The sequence below is a fragment of the Gouania willdenowi genome, chromosome 24 (genome assembly GCF_900634775.1).
Source record: "Gouania willdenowi chromosome 24, fGouWil2.1, whole genome shotgun sequence".
NCBI classification, from domain to species: Eukaryota; Metazoa; Chordata; class Actinopteri; order Blenniiformes; family Gobiesocidae; genus Gouania; species Gouania willdenowi.
In genome coordinates, this window is record NC_041066.1 from 14045053 (window position 1) to 14066495 (window position 21443).

General features: G+C 38.3%; 1 protein-coding gene across 4 annotated transcripts in view; it reads right to left on the reverse strand.

Annotated features, from left to right (window-relative positions):
* The window catches only part of klhl29 (kelch like family member 29), a 286431-nt gene that overhangs the window by 228183 nt on the left and 36805 nt on the right, over positions 1-21443 (reverse strand). The window contains exon 3 of one of the 4 annotated variants that reach the window (XM_028439190.1): positions 16279-16365. The exons of the other annotated variants lie outside the window; for them this stretch is intronic. The gene's annotated coding sequence lies outside the window, so the exon portion shown is untranslated. The remainder of the gene's footprint in view (positions 1-16278; positions 16366-21443) is intronic. 4 annotated transcript variants of the gene reach the window in all.

Consider the following 21443-nt stretch of genomic DNA (forward strand, 5'->3'; position numbering starts at 1 on the left):
CTGGAGCTGCTGCTCCATCACCTCCAACAGTTTCAAATTTAATTTTGCGCTTTCGTCCACTCAAGTGTCCTACATTCTCCATATTGTCTACGCAAAATGCTCATTCAAAGATTGCGGTCTCAAATACATCTGCATGCGCACCGATCTGCAATCTTTGTAGCAGGTAAGGAAATAGGCATACAGCATCTAAAGTATTTAAGCATTCAAGGGATAATGTGCCCTTTAAATGAGATCTTACTAGATCTGCCAATACATTTGCAGACCCATCCTAATTTTGTCTTGTGTTCTGCTCAAGTTACAGTATGTGCAAAACACTGTGAAATAGTGTGGCCGGCTGTGACAAACTGTGTGTGCATGTGCGTGCATGCAGAGAGAAGTTTGTTAATGGAGAGAGAAACAGAGGTGAAGTCGAAGGGAGAAAAATTCTTCAACAGCTATTTGATGGCAGAGCTGCTGTTTCACTTGGTTGGAGGACCAGTCAAGGGGGACCAGAGAAACTCCTTCCCAATGACACACTTTTCTGACTGCACTTCGACTGACCTCACACTAGACTTCATGGACATATGCATGCATGCCTGTATGCATTCACAAACACAGTGTAAACTCTCAGAGAAAGCATAAATGGCAGCCAAATCCCTGAGTCACATATATAAGTAATGTATGTGACAACGTGATTAAGCAGTTTGCAAATTACTCAAAAACAAACGGCAACCAAAAGCCATGCCGTATCCTTTGATTGATGGACATTTAATTCCCATCATTTAGCCAAAGGGACCATTAGCCCTTAGAAGTAAGCAATTGCTATGTGCTGCTGCAATCACACTAAGGCATTCAAATAAAGCAGTGGTAGGAAATGACAAAAAAGAAGAAAGTTATCTGTGAGACCATCAACAGCTTTGAAATTGGTTTTGTCTCCGGAATGACTGATGTGCATTCAGAGACCAGGAAGGCCTGTTGAATATATTAAAGTGCACCAAACAACCTCAACCAGAGAAAAACTACAATTTGTCATGGAATTCCAGACAGATCTAATTATCAAAGCTATGTATGGCAAAATAAATTAATCAGAACAACTCACTGGGTTGTGATATCAGTTTTACTGGTCTTAAATACTTTTCTTACTTCCAAAAGAGAACTTTATTATGCCAAGAAACAACCCATGGCTACAACAGAATAACTCACCCACGCAATTTACGGTACTTATCGCCTGTCAGGAGTTTGACATTTTTTACCTAACAGTTGCATTATCTCACTTCACAATATTTCATGTGATCATATGAGCATCAAAACACAATCAGCTAACTTGCTATCGGATCACTTACCAGCTTGTCACACCAAACGGAATACTTCAAGGAGCACCTTAATCCCACCAACACCTATTCCGTCGAGGAACCAGAGTAGGGATCTCTCTGGCAAAGATCGCAAAGGTAGTAAAACAACTCCCTGGTGGTGGAGCTCGGGGGTGAATGAGATTCACTCCTACTCAACCTGTCTGGTAAGGTCTACCCCAAGGGGCTGGAGTCCGGTCAATAGTGTATACCTCGGATTTAGGAAGAGCAATGTGGTTCTTGTCCTCGTCATGGAACTGTAGACCAGCTCTTCACCTTAGCAAGAGTGCTAGAGGGGGCATGGGAGTTTGGCGAACCAGACCATACGTGTTTTGTGAATTTGGAAGAGGCTTACAACCGTGTCCCCAAAGGCATCTTACAGGGTGTCTTCTGTGAGTATGGGGTGGATGGCCATTTACTCAGGGCCATTCAGTCCCTGTGCCAAAGGAGCAGGAGCCTGGCCCACATTGAGGGCCGCAAGTCAGAACTGTTCCCAGTAAAGGTTGGACTCCTTTAGGGCTGCCCTTTTTTTTAATCAGTTCTATTCATAACTAGGCACAGTCGGATGAAGGAAGGGGTCAAGTTCAGGGGTCAGAGGCTTTCATCTTGTTTTTGTCCTATTGGCACCATCAAACAACGCTCTCCGGCTCTTATTGGGACAGTTTGCAGCCGAGTGTGAAGCAACTAGAATGAGGTCTTGCCCTAAGTGGAAGGGTTCAAGTATCTTGGGGATCTTGTTCACGAGTGACGGGAAGATGGAGCAAATCGGAGCGCCGTCTACAGTTATGCAGATGCTTAACCAGTCCATAGTGGTGAAAAGCAAGCTAAGGTAGAAGGCGTCTGGGTTTCTCTGCTAAGGATCCTGCTCCTGTAACTCATACAAGAATAAGCGGCAGACAACAGAACGGAATGGAATTCAACATCCCTAATTTTTGTTACCAATATGTGCTCCATGATTTTCTCTATAATTTTCTACAAAGTTGATTTGAGCAAAGATTACTTGAGGCTATGCTTGCATGGATTTGAATAAGAAACAGATATAAGGTCATGAGTGGTTACCTGCTGCTTTCCGACACACAAACAAGATTTGAAAAAATAAATTGTACAAATATTCTTATTCTGAAAATAAGTCTGAATAAACACAGTATTCCTCCACTAAAATACATGTACTAGACAAATATCATTTAATATCGTGCTGTAAAGCAAAGGAACATCTTTGACCTGAGCCTCCCAAATAACCTTGGTGGCCTTTCTGCATCTTATATGTGGCCCTTATGCTACATTTGGGGTCATATTCGTTATCATGTGGAAGTATGGCTGGAGGAGGCATCCTTGATAGTATTACATCCAGTACATGTCTGAACCTTCAAAAACCTTTTGCACAGTACTGCACTTAACAGATTAAATTCAATTTTCAATCCCCCTGACAGTGTTCCGATGCTCCCTGTGCTGAGTTTCAACAATCAATCACAATCTGTGGTAAGCTGAGTTTGTTCTATGTGAGCTGAAGATGACTAATGTGATGTCAGCTGTTAACTATTGAAACCGATTAAAAGTAAGTTGAATAATAGCGTGTTCCAAGTCTATCAGTAATTAATTGTGGCATGTACTTTAAATGCCACATATGTTGACTGGTGATATCATGGAAAAAGGAAAGAAGCAGTGACTAACACTACCTTAGGACAGTCAGAGTGTGAGGTGGAGATGTGGGAAATACAATGTGAAATTAAAATGGAATAACCATAAATTAACACAGAACTTCAAATAGCCAGAGGCATTTTTAAGTCAATATAGCAATATCGAGAAAAGTCAGTGAGAATATATTTTTATGTCAAGACTACATGTCTCATGAGCACTTCTTTTTGGCTTAGCAACATTTCAGAAGCTCTGCTTTCCTATTCAATACAAGGGTTAGCAAAGTTTGTGCTGCTTGCAAAAGAGATAAAAATGGGGCCAATATTGATTCCAGCGTTGTACTGTCCACAGTTCAGTGGACTTAAACAGTTTGGAATTAAAATGGTTCAAATAGCTGAATTGTGGCATGAGTAAACAAGAAGTTAAGCTGTAGCATTGAAAACCATATATTTTCTTATTGCAGAAACGGGGGCTCTAATCTCATTTTGTTTCTCCATTCAAAAATAACTATCATCTTCCGTCTTCTTTAAAATCTTAGAATTATTTTTGCCAATTAAAAACACATACGAGCAAAGAGTGTATGTTCTTTGATTTGGCTAAACTTGACACTCGAAAGCAATTAGTGAAAGACTTACAATTGACAGGGTAATATCTGCTAATATACTCGCAATCCATTGGGCCTTTAATCTGGAAATCTTCCTATAAACGAGTTTCTACGTCTCTAAATGACTGCAGTACGAGCAGTTAGTGCAGCATATTGGATGTAATCAACCATAGAGCAGAGAGAGATCTGGGGCAAGTCTTAACAGTGTTCCATTGGAAGGCATGTACTGTATGTGCTTGCATTCTAGCATTAGTTACTATCCATTGTATCTTTTAGTTTCTTCCAGATTAAAAACCTAGATGTCTAAAATGATTAACTATAATAAAGTGGTTAAATAATTAATCAGTCTGACTAGAAAAAGAAGGCCCAGCAGTTGCTAATCCAACCACGCTATGTTGTACACCTTGATGCTATTCAAATAAATGTACCTTATTGTCATTTTCCATATTTTTGTAAATGACAGTGAAATATGATCACGGTCCCAGGGATTGACACTGCCTTTAGATACTCAGTCCTATCAGCTCTTTGCAGTTACATCCTGCTTCCACTGTGTATTACAGCCTTGGAAACCAATTTTCCCTGGATGTACTGAACACATGCAACACACTGACATTTAAAGGCTCCACATTTAACCAAAAGCTTTGCCTGCTCATTATTTTTATTCACAATTTACATGCATAAGCAGGAACACTAAGTGTAAAAAAAAGTGCTGCCATTTTTCTTCCTTGTGTGTTGAGCCGCAACGGGATTCTTGTTTTAATTACAACTGTTACACTGGTTGCTTTGCGGGTGGACAGCAGCTATTGTTGCTGCTATGTAGCCAAACAAATCGTATGTGAAAAAGAGAGGAATTATGCAAATCTTGCACAATGAAACGACAGACTGATTTACACTGTCCACTTTTTTCTGTGATTTATAAATATCTGTACAGATTAAAACAATAAAACCTAATGAAACAGCAAATGGGCGACTCCCACTTGCTTGAACACACAGTGATGTACGACACAAGTCGTACGCAGGTGCGGATGCGCACACTTTTCAATTTGCAGATACCCAGAGTGAACTCTCCATGTCCGCTTCCACTGTCCTTTGTATTTGGCATCAAAGTTCCAGCCCACCATAAAAGCCAAATTCTCTATGACATAGTGGAGATTGCTCTGTCGGGAATGCAATCAGCCAAAGCCGCTTCAAGTGCTGATGAATTACCGTGGCTTAGGAAAAGACACTGACTTGTCATTTTTGTACCGATTGGCTTTAGGGAACGGGCAAAGAGCAGAGCGTGAACAACTCATAATGAAGGTTGTTTTCTACAAACCAAACAACCATACTATAGAACACACCCAACCGTGCAGTAAAATACAATCAATCAAATGACTTTGAGAAGGTCAAAAAACTTGTGTGATTTTAAAGACAAGATTTGCCTATGAAACAAGAACTACTTGGAAAAACTACAATAAATTAATCTTTTTTCTGGTGACTGTTGATATTAGAAATACCGGTACATCGATGCACAACCGCAAATGAAGAGTTTATTTGCAAAAGCAAATAACTCCGTTCGACACAATTTTAATTTTTTTTTTTTTACTTTTATTAGGAGTTTTATATTTTGAAAGCACTTTGAGATGACTTTTATTGTAATAGGCGCTATATAAATAAAGTTGAATTGAATTGAATTAATGAGTTTACACATGAAGAAAATGATGAAAAAGCTAGAAAATGTGAAAATGGAGCTATTGCAAATAAACTCCTCGTATGAAAAAAGAACAGGAATATTTAAAACATTTTTTGATTTTGATTTAGGTTAAGCTTTACTAAGTTAATTATTTTTCGTTTTAAAAAACACTTGATTTCTATGTTATTGTAAAACGTGTACATAAACACAACATCATTATTATATAATATAATCAATCAAAGCATGGAATTATAACCTTGTTCCCGATACATCTCAATTTAACATGTTACTATACGCCAGCAGCCAGTATTTCTATTTAATTTTTCAGTCTATGTGCTAATCCTCCATTATTTGTAATGCCCCAGTCACCTAAATGAGGTTGCTGCTTGCAAACATATTTCAAAGTTGGCAGATGCTCTCCAAGGCCGCTGTAGAGAAAGAAAGCCTAAAAGGGCACACATTACAGAATTACTGTCAATGTAATGACATGTCACTTTGTAAACTTGAAGCATAAAACTGTTGTGCTATGTCTGCGTCAGCTGTGACTTCTGTTTACTCTGCAAACACACTGTCAATATCAGGCTGTGGTAAGCACACTGAAAATGAACTCCGAAAATGGAAAAGATTACAAGAACAGGAAATTACCCTTCTACAGTGGGGCAAATAGAGAACAACTGCTGTTTCCTCAGCTTGTGAATTGCATGCAAATTGGAGTTTTCGAAAAATGTTGACGAGCAGAGTGATGGGGGGCCACAGAGTGTAAAAGATGTCTACAGAAGAGTTTAGCTGCGTTACAAGAGATTACAGCAGGAATGTCTATAAACAAACACCAACTTTTTCTAAAAGATAAAGAAAGAACATTGGAGTTAGTGTTGGAAATATGGGGATCTGCAAATACAGATTAGGAAGGTAAGCAAAATAATATGCTGCGTCATTAACTGGTTATTTTTTAAATTCTTATTATTTATCTTTATTTTTAAACTAAACAGTGGAACATTTTGTGCAAACGTGTTTAATGGTTAGTTGTTTACTAGATAATGCTAGTGATTCCAAGGTGAAAACTGCTTCATAACATTGCAAAGCTGTATGAAAAATGTAATTTGCTTTTAGTAGTTTAAAAGTTTATCAAGCATTTAGGAGAATCCGACCCTATGTCACACTTAAGCAGTAAAGTGTTGACTTGGCTATGCCGACAAATAGCTGCATTTCCATTACGCTTGGAAATGTGCAAATTCTAAATAGCACATTAAAAAATAGTAATGGAAACACCTGAAATTCAAGAAAACACGAAAATATCGCGGAAAAGTTTTTACGCTTTAACGAGGAGGAATTTCAGACGTTTCCATAATGAAATGTGTCGCAAGAGCGCTATGGAAACACTTTTTCCGCAAATACACATCACAGAATGTGACTCGACCAAGTATGTGGCGTGACCTGTACATGGTCACATGGCACATACTTGGTCACATGACCAACTCTCTACGAGAAAACATGGCGTGATACGTGTAGCCAGAAGAGGAGAACGAGACATTTCTTAGCATTATACTTAAAAATGATCACTGCCACATTAGACGTGAAACAAGAAAGGAATACAGAGTTTTATAAGGAGGTTTGGAGTGTCCATCGTCCTGCAGCAAAGTCTCGCGGGATGAGATTTCATGAGAGGCGCCTGCCCAAAACAACCTTCAATGGAAACACGTTAAAAGCCCAAATCACACTTTGTCGACATTCAGAAATATCACTTTTATTTTGCGAAAATCTGTAATGGAAAACCAAGCTTCTGTCAACTCCCCATCAGTGATAATTTATGTGGTTATGTTTTCATTCCCGGTGGCTAAAGAAAGCACACACTTGGTGGGGGTGAGTTTCCCAGCCTGTACCCTGGAAGCAGTCATTAAATAGTCATTGGGCTCCGAGCTGAGCTGTGCAATGCCCAGCGAGGCGGTATCGGTCTGCTCCAGCCTTGGTGCTCGTGTTATGCTCATTGCCGCAGGGTTCACGGCAAGTGCAAGGACTGTTATTCAAGTTGTTACGGGACCATTTTAACGTCACTACACGAGAAACTCAACACACACCATGATAAAATGTTAATATAGTAGCAAACACCTAAGCACACATGCACATTCATCTCGCTTTTACCCTGCAGCCATGTCTGTGCTGAGTAAGGTCATTTAACGGTCACTGAGCAGTTTGCCATGTCAAAACACATAGGGTTGGCCCTTCAGTTTTTGGAAAGCCCATCTTCCATGTATCTGTTTTTGATGTGACGTCTGGGTATACTGTATGTCCTTTTCTGAGAGGGTGTGTGTAAAAAGTGATGATGTGAAGGTCACAAAAACAAATGATCAAATTATTGGTCAGTTTCTAAAGCAGCATGTTGCTGTGCTCTAAGGCTGAAGCTGGCAAGAGTCAGTTGTAAAAAGAAGTGGATTTACAAAAGTATTCTTGATGTTTAGGTTCCTATTACAGTAGATTTCGTTCTCTGAGGGGAGTCTCACATTTTGATAGCGGGGATTTTTGTTCGGTTTATATCTTGTCTGGCGCTTCATACCATATTGTGTTATTTCCATATTTAGTGAAATACTGAAGGCAGTGTGATAAACACGTAAAACATCCTCTCTCTAGTTTCATCGTTACAACCTGAGAGCCAGAGTTTTGATACCTCAAGCTTTGATCCGCAGTAAAACATCCCAACATAAAACTGGGCAGATTTAAGATAATTTCTAATTGACTTAATGGCTGATAAATTACGATGCTTTGTGTGATTCTTTTAACTTTTATGGAACATCATTAGGCCAGACTGTGTAATTGATAAACCTTTTTTCTCTGAGCCAAAGACGTTTTTCTGTGTTATCGTTGTTTCGCCCAATGGCACCAATTGTAATTTTATAGTAATGCAGCTTTGTAAAGCTGGCTAGTTCAAAGTACATCTTATTCTAAAATAAAACAACAAAAACCTGCATCTTACTGTGTTTATTCATATTAGTTCATATTTCCCTGTATTTCCTTATAAACTACATATAGACTGTTACATGTAACAGGACAAAGGCTTGCAGCAGGAATGCTGTGCAGCCTGAAAATCAATGAGTATTTAAGTTCATGCCATTACTCTGGTGTGTTTCTTTGTACTGTGGACACTTTCCACAAATTGTCCTTGCTCCCCTGCTCAGCCACCCCCAGCCCTCAAGGCAGGCATCTTGCACACTCAACATATAGCCAGCAAAGACTGAATCGTTGAAGTGACGAATGACTTACCACACTGTGAACTCAGCACATGTTAAATATTCTCATTAGCTGGTTGAGGGCCTTAAAAAACACACACAGACACGCTTTGACAGCACTGATACCACCATTAAAGGTTGGTTCCACACGGGGGGTCAAAAACATTCCCCACCACATGCACTTGGACTTTCTTCTCTTACAGCCTTCATCGCCCTTCTTCTTATTTTGCCTCAGGGCTTCAGATGTTAAATGGATGCTAATACTGGCGCCAGGACAAGGATGTCTCGGTTATGTCAGAAGCGGCAGGACACAGGAGCTCGACAGACACTTGATATGCTGAAACCTGTGCTTTTATATGTGATGGATGGTTGTGCTCATCACCATCCATCATGGAGAAAGAGAGAAAAATGTAACCACACACAAAAAAAGGGTATTTTAATGTAACAGAGGACTTTCAACGTAAGCTGGGAGAAAAATCAAGTCCTCTTATCGTAGAACCATTACACAAATTACAGACATGTTTCTCTGTCTTTAAAAAAGATTTGATTTGTTTGCTTGCCTTTTCTTAAAAACTGAGGACACACTGATTTGAACATTTTTGGTTCATTTTACATTGTATCCAGCTGCAAACAACAGATTTGCTGACAGAAAAAGAATCAAACTAAATTTACTCCAAAAAGAAAGGAAAAGAGTGAAGTTAAAAGTTTGTTTTCAATTTCCACCATAAACACTCCATTTGTTGACATCTTGCATTGCATCGCGGGACATGAGTAAGTGTTTTTTCTTCATTCTATTTATTTATTTATTTGTACTCATTTTTTTAATTTCTATTTTAATATTTTAAATTTTTTGCACCTTATCTTTCATTTGCACATTTTCTTTGAGTAGTCTTGTTCCTTTTCTCTGCTTGTGTATATAGTTATTATTATTGGTGTTGTTTTTTGATGTGCCGCTCTTTGCCGTTCTAATTACTAATTTCTGATTCTGATTCTAACTGTGATTTCATGGCGCCCCCGAGGCACATACGGAGTAATGGGCCCCATTCATATATTGGGATGTGTCAATGATTCGGTACCACCAACTGTCGCAATATTTGACTCACAAATAAATGAAAAAACAACTTTAATGGAAATTGTCAAAAAAAGGGGGGTGGGTCCCCGGGCCCCTAATCGAATTGTGTGAGACATAATCCTAATCTACACTGAATTACCTTTGAAACAATATATCCCATAAATTTTCAAATTAACGGAAATGAGGGCATTTCAAAAAGAGGGCGTCTAATCATATTCATTCATAACAAACTGCATACCAAACTGCATTCCGATCTAACGAGAACTAACAGAGGAGTAGTCATTTGAAAAATGAGGCCCCCGTGACACGTACAGGGTAATGGGCCCCATTTATTTATTGGTATGTGCCAATGATTCTGTACCACCAACTGTCATAATATTTGACTCGCAAATAAATGACAAATCTACCAAATTCCAGCCCAATCCGTTCACAAATAACAGAGGAGTAGCAATTTTAACTCGTGTACACAAGAAGAACAACAACAAGAACAACAAAGTGAGTGGAGTTTTGAGTCCGCTAGCCCGGCCTAAAAATGAGCAGTAGAGAAAAGCAAAGCACTGGGCTTGGTTCAGATGTGGCTTTTGGCCATCCATCTCTGGTTTCAGGATCCACAGACTGCTGACAGGTCTACGTCCCCTGACGCAGGCCTCTGGGCTGTAACCACGGATACACAGACAAACCAAGAGCTGTCACTCACACAGTAGCGAGGTACACACAGTCCAAACTCAGGAGAGGACACAAAGGGTGCATGTCTGTATCTGATAACTGCGTGCGTGCATGTGTGTAGTGTATGTGTGTTACTGAGTACAGTGCTGGTCATTGGTCAAGTAAGATATCATCCAAAAATTCACACATAAATACAGGGCACAGGAATGTTTTAGGAGTTTCCAGGCTTTGACGCACACAAGGGTGCTGATACGGCCCCCTCACAAGGTTCTCAACTGTCTAAATCTTCTTGACATTTTTATATTTAGTGCTCTTACTTTGCTAAGCACCACTGACAGACGGAGAAAATACTGTGAAATGGGTCCAGCAAAACGAGGGGAATGATTGAGATATTTCTAATCCAGTTCAACCTTGGTGCAGCCAGTTTAGAAAAATAAAATAATGCATTGCATGTAGTCCAATAAGAAAAGATCAGCAATTGTAATAAACAGACTATCTTCAGAAGACAAATGAGTGCCCCACATACGTAGGGTTTGTGCAATGATAAAGTGCCTAAAGCAGAGAAAAATAAAACAAATTATTCAATTTACAGCCATGTAAATAAACTATGAGTATGTGTTTGGTTGCTTTTTTCTATGCATTAAAATCTGTTTTTTTCCCAGTAGATGTCCATCTAGTATCTCGTAATGTATTTATTTATCGATATATTTATTCATTATTAGCATATTTATCAAATTAAAAAGTATATGACTTTCCAAGTTTCAAACTGAATATAAAAAATAAAATAAATACTAAAATACTTTTAAAATTACTTTAAAGTGCCACAACCAGACTGACATTTCATGCCAGCCTGAAGCTAGAACCCTAACCCCAACAACGACATCACCCTCCCCCACCCCCCAGACCCCCCCTCCCAACGAGACATCACGTTTTAATATTGCGAGATCTCGTTGCGTGAGAGATCGTCCCACTCCATTAGATACGTATGCTATGTAGATAAATGACTCCTGAGCCCAGGGGTTTGATCCAAATGAAGTAATGATGTAGCTCACTGGTCCGGGGCCCACAGTGAAGAAAAAGTATGTGTTGGTAAAATCTACTTTAGGTGAGTAGGAGATAGCGTGTGCATATGAGTGATAACCACTCAACAGTAGAACACAGGAGAAGAAAGAAGAGAAGAAAAAAAAGAGATATATTACTCGCAAGGTCAAAAACAGGATCACAAAATTAATCAAATACAAAAGGTCAGAAATGACACCAAGTTACACTATCATATGTGTAAATAAAAAAAATGGGGGGAAAAATGGCAGTGGCGAACCGTACGGTTGCAGTATCAATATACCGACATTTTATTTGTACGCAGCGCCCCTATTTGGCCAGTTTAGGTCACGTGACTAAGACTAAACCTAACCCTAGCCCTAAAAATTGTTGCAATATTGGGATATAACCTAACCCTAATCCTAAACATAACCCTAAACCTAAGACGCTACGCACTTCGGTAACCGTACCAATAGCACCGGGGGTTGTTCGTGCTGTAACCGCACAAATAATCACTTTCAAAAAAATAATAATAATAATAATAATAAGAGTAGTAAATAATAATTTTTTTTGTTTGTTTTTTTATTCTGGTTTTTCCACCGGTGCAATGCTGAGAAATAGGCCTGAGCGGTTTGGGAACATTTCCCCCTTACAAACAGGGGCAAATCAATAACGTCTCGGCTGAGGGAGCCACTCTCCATATAAAAGTGAGCTGACTCAGCAATACCACAAGCATGAAGGAGTGAGTGAGGGAAGCGCGTATGGGAATGATTGTTTTACAAGCAGTAAAATGTCAGGCAGCTATGAGAACCAAGACATTCTGTGCCCCCCAAACCCACATGTGGAAGTGTAGGAGAAAAAAAATTCAAAGGAGATCTTACACTTACATACTTGGTTTGTAAATACAATTGCCCGCTCTCATTTCACTTACACAATTAGCCTGAGAGGGCTCGCTCCTTGTCAATCTACGTCTAACAGTAGCTTGACAAGTAATAATTTAAAATTAACTGAGTCAACCCCAGCCTTATAGCAGCACAAAGGAATATAATGTTGAGAGGAAAATCTACTCTGTATGCCTCCTCAAGTCATTATTTTTTTTTTCCAGCACTCAGCAGCTACCATGGTGTTGAGTAAACGTGGGAGTTTGCTAATTTATTGGTGTTAAGCAGGAGACTGGCCGAGCAGTGCGAACAGCCCAAAGTTCACTAATGTTTATCAGGCGAAGCAGAGAATCTGCAGCTACAGCAGTGTCCAGTGAGCTAAAAAGTGTCCCTTCTAATAAGAGAACCTTATTAGAAGGGACATTTCTCTAAAAAATTATACTTTCATTAACATTTATGGTTATAATTTTGGTTCCCGAGGAGTTATTTAGACTTCAAACCAACTTCAAACCAGAATATTGGCCACAACTTCAAGCGGTTTTCAAATATTTTCTATAGTCCTGGGAAATTTTCAAGACATACTTGTGTTGATTTCGATTCACCACAAAAACCAACTCAGAGAGAATACGAACCATTGGTCAAGATATATAAACTTCACAATATCTTTTATTCTTCCAAAGTAATGCCTCTTTTTGGGAAAACATCAAAATCCTTTGGAACATCTCCTTAGCGATGTGAAAAAGCAACACAGTCGGACACTTGAAGGTGAGGCAGTGAAAAGTGGAAAAAGAAATACAAATTACTGCGTTTTCAAGCATGGTGTCAGATAATCAAACCCAAGAGTTGATAGGAGTGCTGGACTTTGTAAACGATATATAAATGGGATTGTTGTCATGCTAGAAAAAGAGCAGGCACTTCGATGGCACTAAAATTTCAGATGTTAGAGGATCATTAAACACAACACAGACTGTTGACCACTGCTTTTATTGCAGATAGTTGCAGCAAAGGGGGTTGTTTTTTTGTAGTTGGTGGGAATACAAAAAAAGTCAATACCTGAGGTAAGAACAAAGGCATAGAAGCAATGCAAAGTATGAAGAAAGCAATGGTGGCTAGGGATGTGCGATATAGACTAAAACGATTTATAATTTCTGGTATTTATCACGATAACAAAAAAACATCACAATAATGAAAAAAAATATAAATAAATATAAAAAACAATTTCCAACTTTTAGTGCAAGCAGGTTCCTTACAAATACAAATAAATCTGAATACATCAACACTAGACACATTAAAAAAAGGCTACAAGAGTTCATGAGCTGATATTTTATGGAATATATTAATGCATGTGGGTACTCTATTAGTATTACTGTATGTAATTCATGTATTTCCTCACTTAAAATGAAATAATTTTCTAAAAAAAAGTACATGAAAAGCAAAAATAACTTCATTAGTGTTTTCACTGCTGCTAAATGTTATAATGAGTTACATAAAGTTATGGTTGATAAATATCTCTCTGATTTCCTATAATTAAACCAGATGAAGCTGATGATTTAATCATTCAGTATATTTAGGTGTTATAATCTCAACACGTGTGAACACGTAAAATATAATTTAAGAAAATTGCGTTTCACAAGTTGGGATGAAGCATGAATAGTGGCATTAGTATTTATGCTAACATTTACGTCACACAACGTGTGACATGTTTAGCTTTTAAACTTCCATACAAGAGTTACATCTTTGCATAAGTAAATGAGTGGCTCTCTGTGGCTTTATGACAATAAGACGTGTTCTTTTTACTTGGTCTATCCTTATATGGAGTGGTTAGCATTAGCTCTTAGCCCAGTCTGTGTGTCGGTGGGTTAGCTTAGCATAGTTAGCTTTAGTTGAGTTTCTTGCTCATAATTGTTGCAGCGTTCTACTCGTGGAACAAGGTTTTTAAGGGGCATTCTTGGCTAAATTGAGGGACAAATGGCCCGTGGCCCTCGCTAATTTCCGACATGGGCATTTATCGTTTCTATCGTGGGATTACATATTCTTACGGGTGAGAATGGTTTTGACAATATATCGTGAACGATATGGTGGCTAATCTGCTACTATCAAAGCAAGCAAGAGAAATAGCAATATAAGGTTACATTATTAGACAAAACACTATTTAAAATGGTTCGGCCCCAGTAGGGACTGTTAATGGAAAAAGCAGTTAAGTAGTTAGACTTTCTAAATGTTTATTCACTAGCGTCGCTACTTATCCAATGCATCTCAAATGATAGCTTTGCCACCACCAAAATATCATTACATGGAAAATGTGTGCGTTAGACCATATAGAGCAGTGGTTCCAAAACAGGGGTATGTGTACCCCGAGAACTAAAGGTGCAAGGGGTACTCGGAGAGATTTAACAATTAATTTAAAAATAATCGAGAAATGTTCCTAGTTCCTTTTTAGGCTATTTTTTGAACAAAAAAACAGTACTATCACTCAATAAAATACTATATTTTCTTGTAATTTATTGAAACAGGATGATTTGATGCTGTAGAAGCCATTTTATCACACTTCTGAGAGTAGGAAACAATATTTGGCTACATTTTACAAAGGGTACTGTATTTACTTACTATTGAATTCTATTGTAGTTGAACTAAATTCCACTTTACATTCTACTAATTTGTAGATTAAGCCGAACCGATGTCCAACACACAGTTAGGGGTTTAGGAGAGTCCGCTGTTCCTCAAATGAAAAAGCTTATGAAATTGTAGATCATGATATGAAGAAGGGGGTACACATGATTTGACTAAAATGCAAAAAAGGTACACGGGACCACTGATATAGGGCTTCCCAAGGTGGTGAAAATGTGAATTTATAGAGTGGGGAAATCTGTGCACAGAAAAAAACCTAATGTAGACCTGTACTTCTAATGGAGAAAACAATTTTACGATGCACCAAAAACCCCAAAGGCAAATAAATATTGCAATAACAATATTCGCAATATTGCATTGCCTTTAAAGAAATAACATTTCTCAGTATCTGAGTATTAACAATTAAAAAAGCTATCTAAACCAAAATGAGAATAATCCATCCAAATACTTGCAGTGCATATTTGGACACGCCAAGTATATATATGTTGAAAATTGTTCCTCCTCGCCTGTGCAGAAGGCGACTGTTCCTCTCCCACATTTGCAGGAGGTAGGTGTGTATCACTAATCACACTGCATGGTGACAGCAAATATAACAAAAAAAGAAATCTGGCGTCAAGCTTCCATGTCAGCCGTGGAAAAAAAAAGTACTGATAAAATGTGAACATTTGATTTTGTCACCTAATATAACACCAGGAGCAGAACATTTTTGAAGCAATGTCTGATTTGATGAGATGGAAGCAGGTAACGCCTTGCCGTCCATCTTTCAGATGTAATGCTAAATGACGTGCATAGCAATACATCAGAAAATAATAGTCTATTGTCACATCTTTCAACATTCATATATGGGTTAGTGGAGATAAAAACCAACTCATAAATTTGATAGTATTAAAAATCCTGCAAATAAAGAAATGCAAGTAAATCCAATACACCAGTGGTTCTAAATAAAGCATGAGTTCTCTATCTTTGGCTTTTCACTTCATTCTAGGGTGATAAAATCGTGTCGCTGCTAGATACAGAGGGCTGTTGTCAGTGTGAGAATCCTTGGTGCACACGAAACAGCTGTCTGCTCTGGTGAGGGCGAGATGAGCCAACCCAGGTGAATATATTACTCTCACTCAGTGAATGTCACACATGCCATTTCTAACTGCTGAATGTCACTGGGACTGTTGGGACAACTGCTAACACCACAGAGCTACATGATGTCTATATTCCTCCTGATAACATCCCACATCTCTGCTTTTTAAAGATCAAACCAAATCCAAATAGCTATCAGCCAAACAGATATCAATAAGTCAGTGAACGAGGGGGCGGTTGTTCACTGGTTTCTGAAGAAGTTGTTTAAACTTTAAAGGGGCGGTATGATAAAAAAAATTAAAAAAAATCACTTTATAATGGTTTCACTACAGTGATATACATTCCTTTAGCCTCATTCAGAGGCCCAAAGTTGAAAAAGTTATTTTCTTCCCTCCCTTGTCATTTATTTCACATTTTATAAAAAGTCAGCTTCAAACAGGTGAATTGGGTTTTCCCTACTTGGTGATGTCAGCGAGCGGAAGCTCCTCCTCCAGACAATCTGGCTCCTCCTCCCCTATATAAGAATGTGAGCCTCTCCCTCTCAAACTGTGATGTAGAACAAGAACAAGTAAAAATATTTAACAAATATTAATAACAGGTGATGTAGAACAATATTTCTGCTCTCTGTAAATAATGCAGATCGGCGAACGCAGCAGCCAGCATCAGTCAATGTATCGGTCTATCACTAGTGGACAGCCACACTGTAGCACCCAGAGCAATTCCATTTTTAGTACCCGTTATATCGCTTCATATGGCCTTTGACTTGATCTGTCGTGTTTGTGACCCAATGCGATGCAGCAGTTAGATCACCAAACAGTGTAATATCACCTTGAATGCACTATTCCTGTAATAAGTAGTGGAGAGGATGAGAAGAAAGCAACATAGCAGCTCTGGTGAGTGTTTGAAGCAGCAGGAACAGCTGACTAACTCACTAACTCTGCTGCTGCTGCCACACAAACACACGCACACACTGTGGACTCACAATATGGAAACACTGGCGCTTTAGTTTATATTGCTTTGGATGATCCTTCTTTTAATGTCTTATTTGTTGATATATCTGTTATGTTATGTCTGCTATGGACCTTGTATGTGTATAAAAATAAAGTGATGATAATGACAATAACCACTTAAAAAGCCATGTGTTTTACTGTAATGTCCAGTTTTTGGGCTGAAAACAATAACAACAGTGTGTGGATAGCAAACTGTTGCATGGAGTCAACGTCTATAGACACGCCTACTCATGAATATGCATAAGTAGGCTCAAAATAGCCCATTTTTTGAACTACTCAAAAAGTCACTTTTGAGAAAAAAGGCGAATTTGGGAAAATAAACCTCAAATACTATGTTTTTGGGGTTCTTAGAACAAATGGAGATGAATGAAAAATAGCATGATACCGCACCTTTAAGGAGGCATTGCCAAACTATATAGCACCATTGTCAACTAAACAAACAGGTTTGATCTCAAAACAACACAACATAGACACACATAACATCATTGTTATGAACAAACAATGCTTGGAGAAACTTTTGTCAGAAATGTTATTTGGTGGTGCAGACTCTGCACTGCAGAGGCAGACGTTTTTTTAATGAGTGGCCCTTTCGGCGATCTCACCCAACCGTTTACTCACTAAACAAATATTAAATACAACAAACAAAAAAAAAAAAAAGAGCTGTAGTAATGACAAAATGATGCACTTCTCTACTCAGACACACTCTTTGCACCGAGCAAAGCTTATTGTTTGCTGTGCAGTCATCAGGGGCAAGATGCTGATGAGGATTATTTCCCCACTTGTTTCCAAGTGAAAAGCCACCAAGGTCATTCTTTTGCAAAAACCTCATATTTGGCCATCATTCATCCCAGCCATATATATCACATTTACTTTTGTCTTTATATGATCGCACTACTGAAACCTTATAGCAAAAAGTGGTTTGATTAGAAAGTATCTTCAATGTGATACAGACAGTAAACTCCTGATTATTCATACCATGTTTGTTTGGATTCAAGGAGTATTTGATTATTCATTTATGTGATTAACAATTGTTTTAATTAAACGGTTCTAATCAAACCTAAATGAATTGCATAATTACCTGAACTATGCAAGCTAATTTGTAAATTAATATTTTTTTTGCACATTAAACACAAACCTAATTGTTTTATTTAAGGATATACCGGATCCATCTTTTCTAGTCCTGATACCGATATCTGGATTTTTCGATTAATTCAGATACCGATCTGATACCAGTGTAAAAATAATGACCTGCATGCATTAGTGTGGGATAAGACTGGTAATTGTTTTTGGATGAAAGGCAAACAAACGAGTACAAAATACTTAAAACTATAAAGTGTTTAAATGTTTTCCAACAATAAAAACAATGCTTCACAATTTAAAATACTATTGAATTGTAAACATATTCGCCATGTTGATTCTCATCTTTGCAGAGTAGCAGACATGTTAACTGCTCCATTTCGTCTCTTTTTTTGTTTGTTCCTATTTTTCATATTCTTTGGCGCGGTGCTTTAAATGCTTGATTAAGTCAGTTGTGTTGATCTAGGTTTGAGGGGCTGGATTGGGTCGATACCAAGATCAGTAAAAGTGCATCATTAGTTTTATTGTTTATTTGATTTTTAATCAAACCAACTCAAAAGTGAGAAAGAGATTCCACACAATGGCCAACCGTCAATATAAACAATATTTATTCTTTCAGAACATCTGAAAGTAACAATGTATACATGGAAATGCAAGTGATTCGACTTCTGCCCAATTTACTTTGAGTTTGCAAAGTCTTATTATATTTGTTTTTTCGGTTTTGTGCATCTGTTAACTGGGGAAAAAAAAGACGATAAATAAAGGAGAAAAGAGGGCACCATGTCAGTCTGCATGTAAAACAAAGGAGAAACAGTTTCTAGTAATTGCTTGGCATCAAACGTAGAGCAGTTATTAGATATGCGGGATACAAAGGAGGGTATGGCAGCACTTATTGCAAGCCATTCAAGGACATAAAACCCACCCATCTTCCAAGAAATCTTGGTGTTAATCAAATATAAGATAAGCTTCTGGTCGTGGTAAAACGGTGTTCCCAGTCAGACCTGCATCATTAGATCTGGACCTAATACAAAACAGCCATTGACCTTTTAAATAAAAAAAGGTTGAGAGGCTTTTAAAAAAAAGCCTGATGTAGAGAATAGTATGGTTGCCTATTGATCACAAGAGCCTGATCTATATCACCAGTGAACACGGACTACATGAACGTCATTTTTCTTCTGCGTATAGAGCCACACCAAAGCAAATGAGATGAGCATGATGTGAACACAGACACATGATGATCTGATAGAAGTTTGTCAATCAATCTGTGCATAGGTGGACAAAAAGCCTCTGCGATAACACACAACGTAACAAGTGATTGAACGGAGGCTCCGTGTGGACCTCTCGCCAATAATGCGTGTGTGCAAACGCTTCACTGAAATGTGCTTTCGTCCTCATGGCTGACGTGTACCCAATTTCTGATCAATACCGGAGCGAGACATTTCTTATCGATTAGTTTGTTTCTAGTGCACAATGCATAATTCATCATTCATTTCTCCGCGTGTGAGTTCACATTTCTGTGTGTGTGCCAGTTGGAGAAGTAAACCATCAATCAAAGTCAGAAAATGCATTAACAGTTAGGTTATAAACGCCCTGTCTGACATCCAGCAAAGAAATCAAATCAGTAATTCCAGCAACATTCAGCAAATTCTTCATTAAAGGGTAAAAAAATTGGAGAGTAGTTCATAAAGGGAATAGAAACTAAATTAGCAAAAATAAAAGACAAGATTAGAACTGAATGACAATAATGTCCCACCCAGGAGCGTGTTAGCCTCTTTAATTGTTCAGTGAAATGGGGTTTAGGGCCAGAGAATTTCCCCCCCATGAGCACATCAACACTACCATTAGATCAGGGATCTAAACCTCAGCCCCGACCATGAACACTGCTCCTGGACCGGTGCTTGTGTGGCTCCTCTAAAGTGTAGCTTATATCACAAGGGCACAGTATTGAACTAGGTACGCACGCGCTCAGCCACTGACCACCGCCCCAAATACTCTGCAGCAATGATTCATAGACGGTGGTTAATCTTATCAGGGACTAGCTGGACACAGCAGTAATAAACTGGAAATTGTCTGGTGAATCTCATATCAAATCACAACCATGGGGACAGTAAAGTTACACAGCAGCGCAGAGCAAGAACAGACACGTCTATAGTCTGTTCCAGTCAGGACAAGCTATAATGTGATGGAGGTATTTAATTATACAATTAGGATACTTCAGTACGATCGTTGATTACTTATAACAAAGAGCAAGAGTTCCTGAATGGCTTCCACATCAATTGATGCGAAGTGCTACATCTGTACTTTTAAAAAAAAGCATTAAATACCACAGCTTTTGGTACAACCTTCAGGTTAATCAGACTTTAAAGTGAAATTTCACAATTATCTGCACCTGTTTTCTTCAGAGCTGCCAATGAGAAATTAAACTTAACCATATCCAAAGATGATTTGACTCTTAGCCAGTTAGAGGAAATATGAGGGTCTTTGAGGAACAATGAAAGCTTTTTGTCCTTCACCAATGTCTCCCTTCCTGTATGCATCAAAAGAAAGCAGTAAAACCTCCCGTCACGGACAAGAAAAACGGAAGAGTACTTTTCATTAGCCAGGACATTAAATACCATTTGAGGTACATCTATCTCTGATGTAACCTGGAGAGTTCAGAATAGAAACTATCATGTTGTTCATTCATTAAATATTGTTTTATGCTCGAGTTCTCTGCCTGGATCCAGAGTAAGAATGGAACTGGAAAAATTGGAGGTCACAGCATGGTTAGACCCTTTTTATTATTAAACAGGAACAGTGAATCCAACCTTAGGGGGTCGAAAGTGAAGAAAGACATTCATTAAAACCTGAATTTGAGATATTATTAAACTCTAATGCATGAGGCTTATTTTAGAAAATGGGGAATTTTTAACACTGAAGGACAGATTGGATAGGATTGTTTTATGTAATACTGATTATTTCTAGTGCAAAGCAATAACTCTTTTAGAGTTTTACTCTCCTACTTTTTACAAATAGTGTTAAACACTGAGGTTTGGACAGGTTTTCATAAGCACAACTGATCAACTAAAGCTGACTTAAAGGGGCAGTATTATAAAAAAAAAAATCACTTTATAATAGTTTTGCTAAGGTGATATGCATTCTTTTAGCTTCATTCAGAGGGCCAAAGTTGAAAAAGTTCTGTTTCCTCTCTCCCTTGTTATTCCACATTTTGTAAAAACTCAGCTCTAAACAGGCGAGTTGGATTTTTTCTTGCGTTGTGACATCACCAAGCGGAAACTCCTCCTCTTGGCAATCCTGGCTCCTCCTACCCAATAAGAATGTGAGCTCCTCCCTCTCAAACTACCTCAGAGGTAAAACAAACACAAGAGTTTAATATATAATATATATTATACTTTATTGTTATATTTGTAAAGCTACATACACAAAATTTGTTCTCTGCATTTAACCCCTCCCTGGGAGCAGTGGGCAGCCACGGTGTAGCACCCAGAGCAGTTCCACTTTTAGTTACCGTTATACCGCCTCGTATCGCCTTTGACA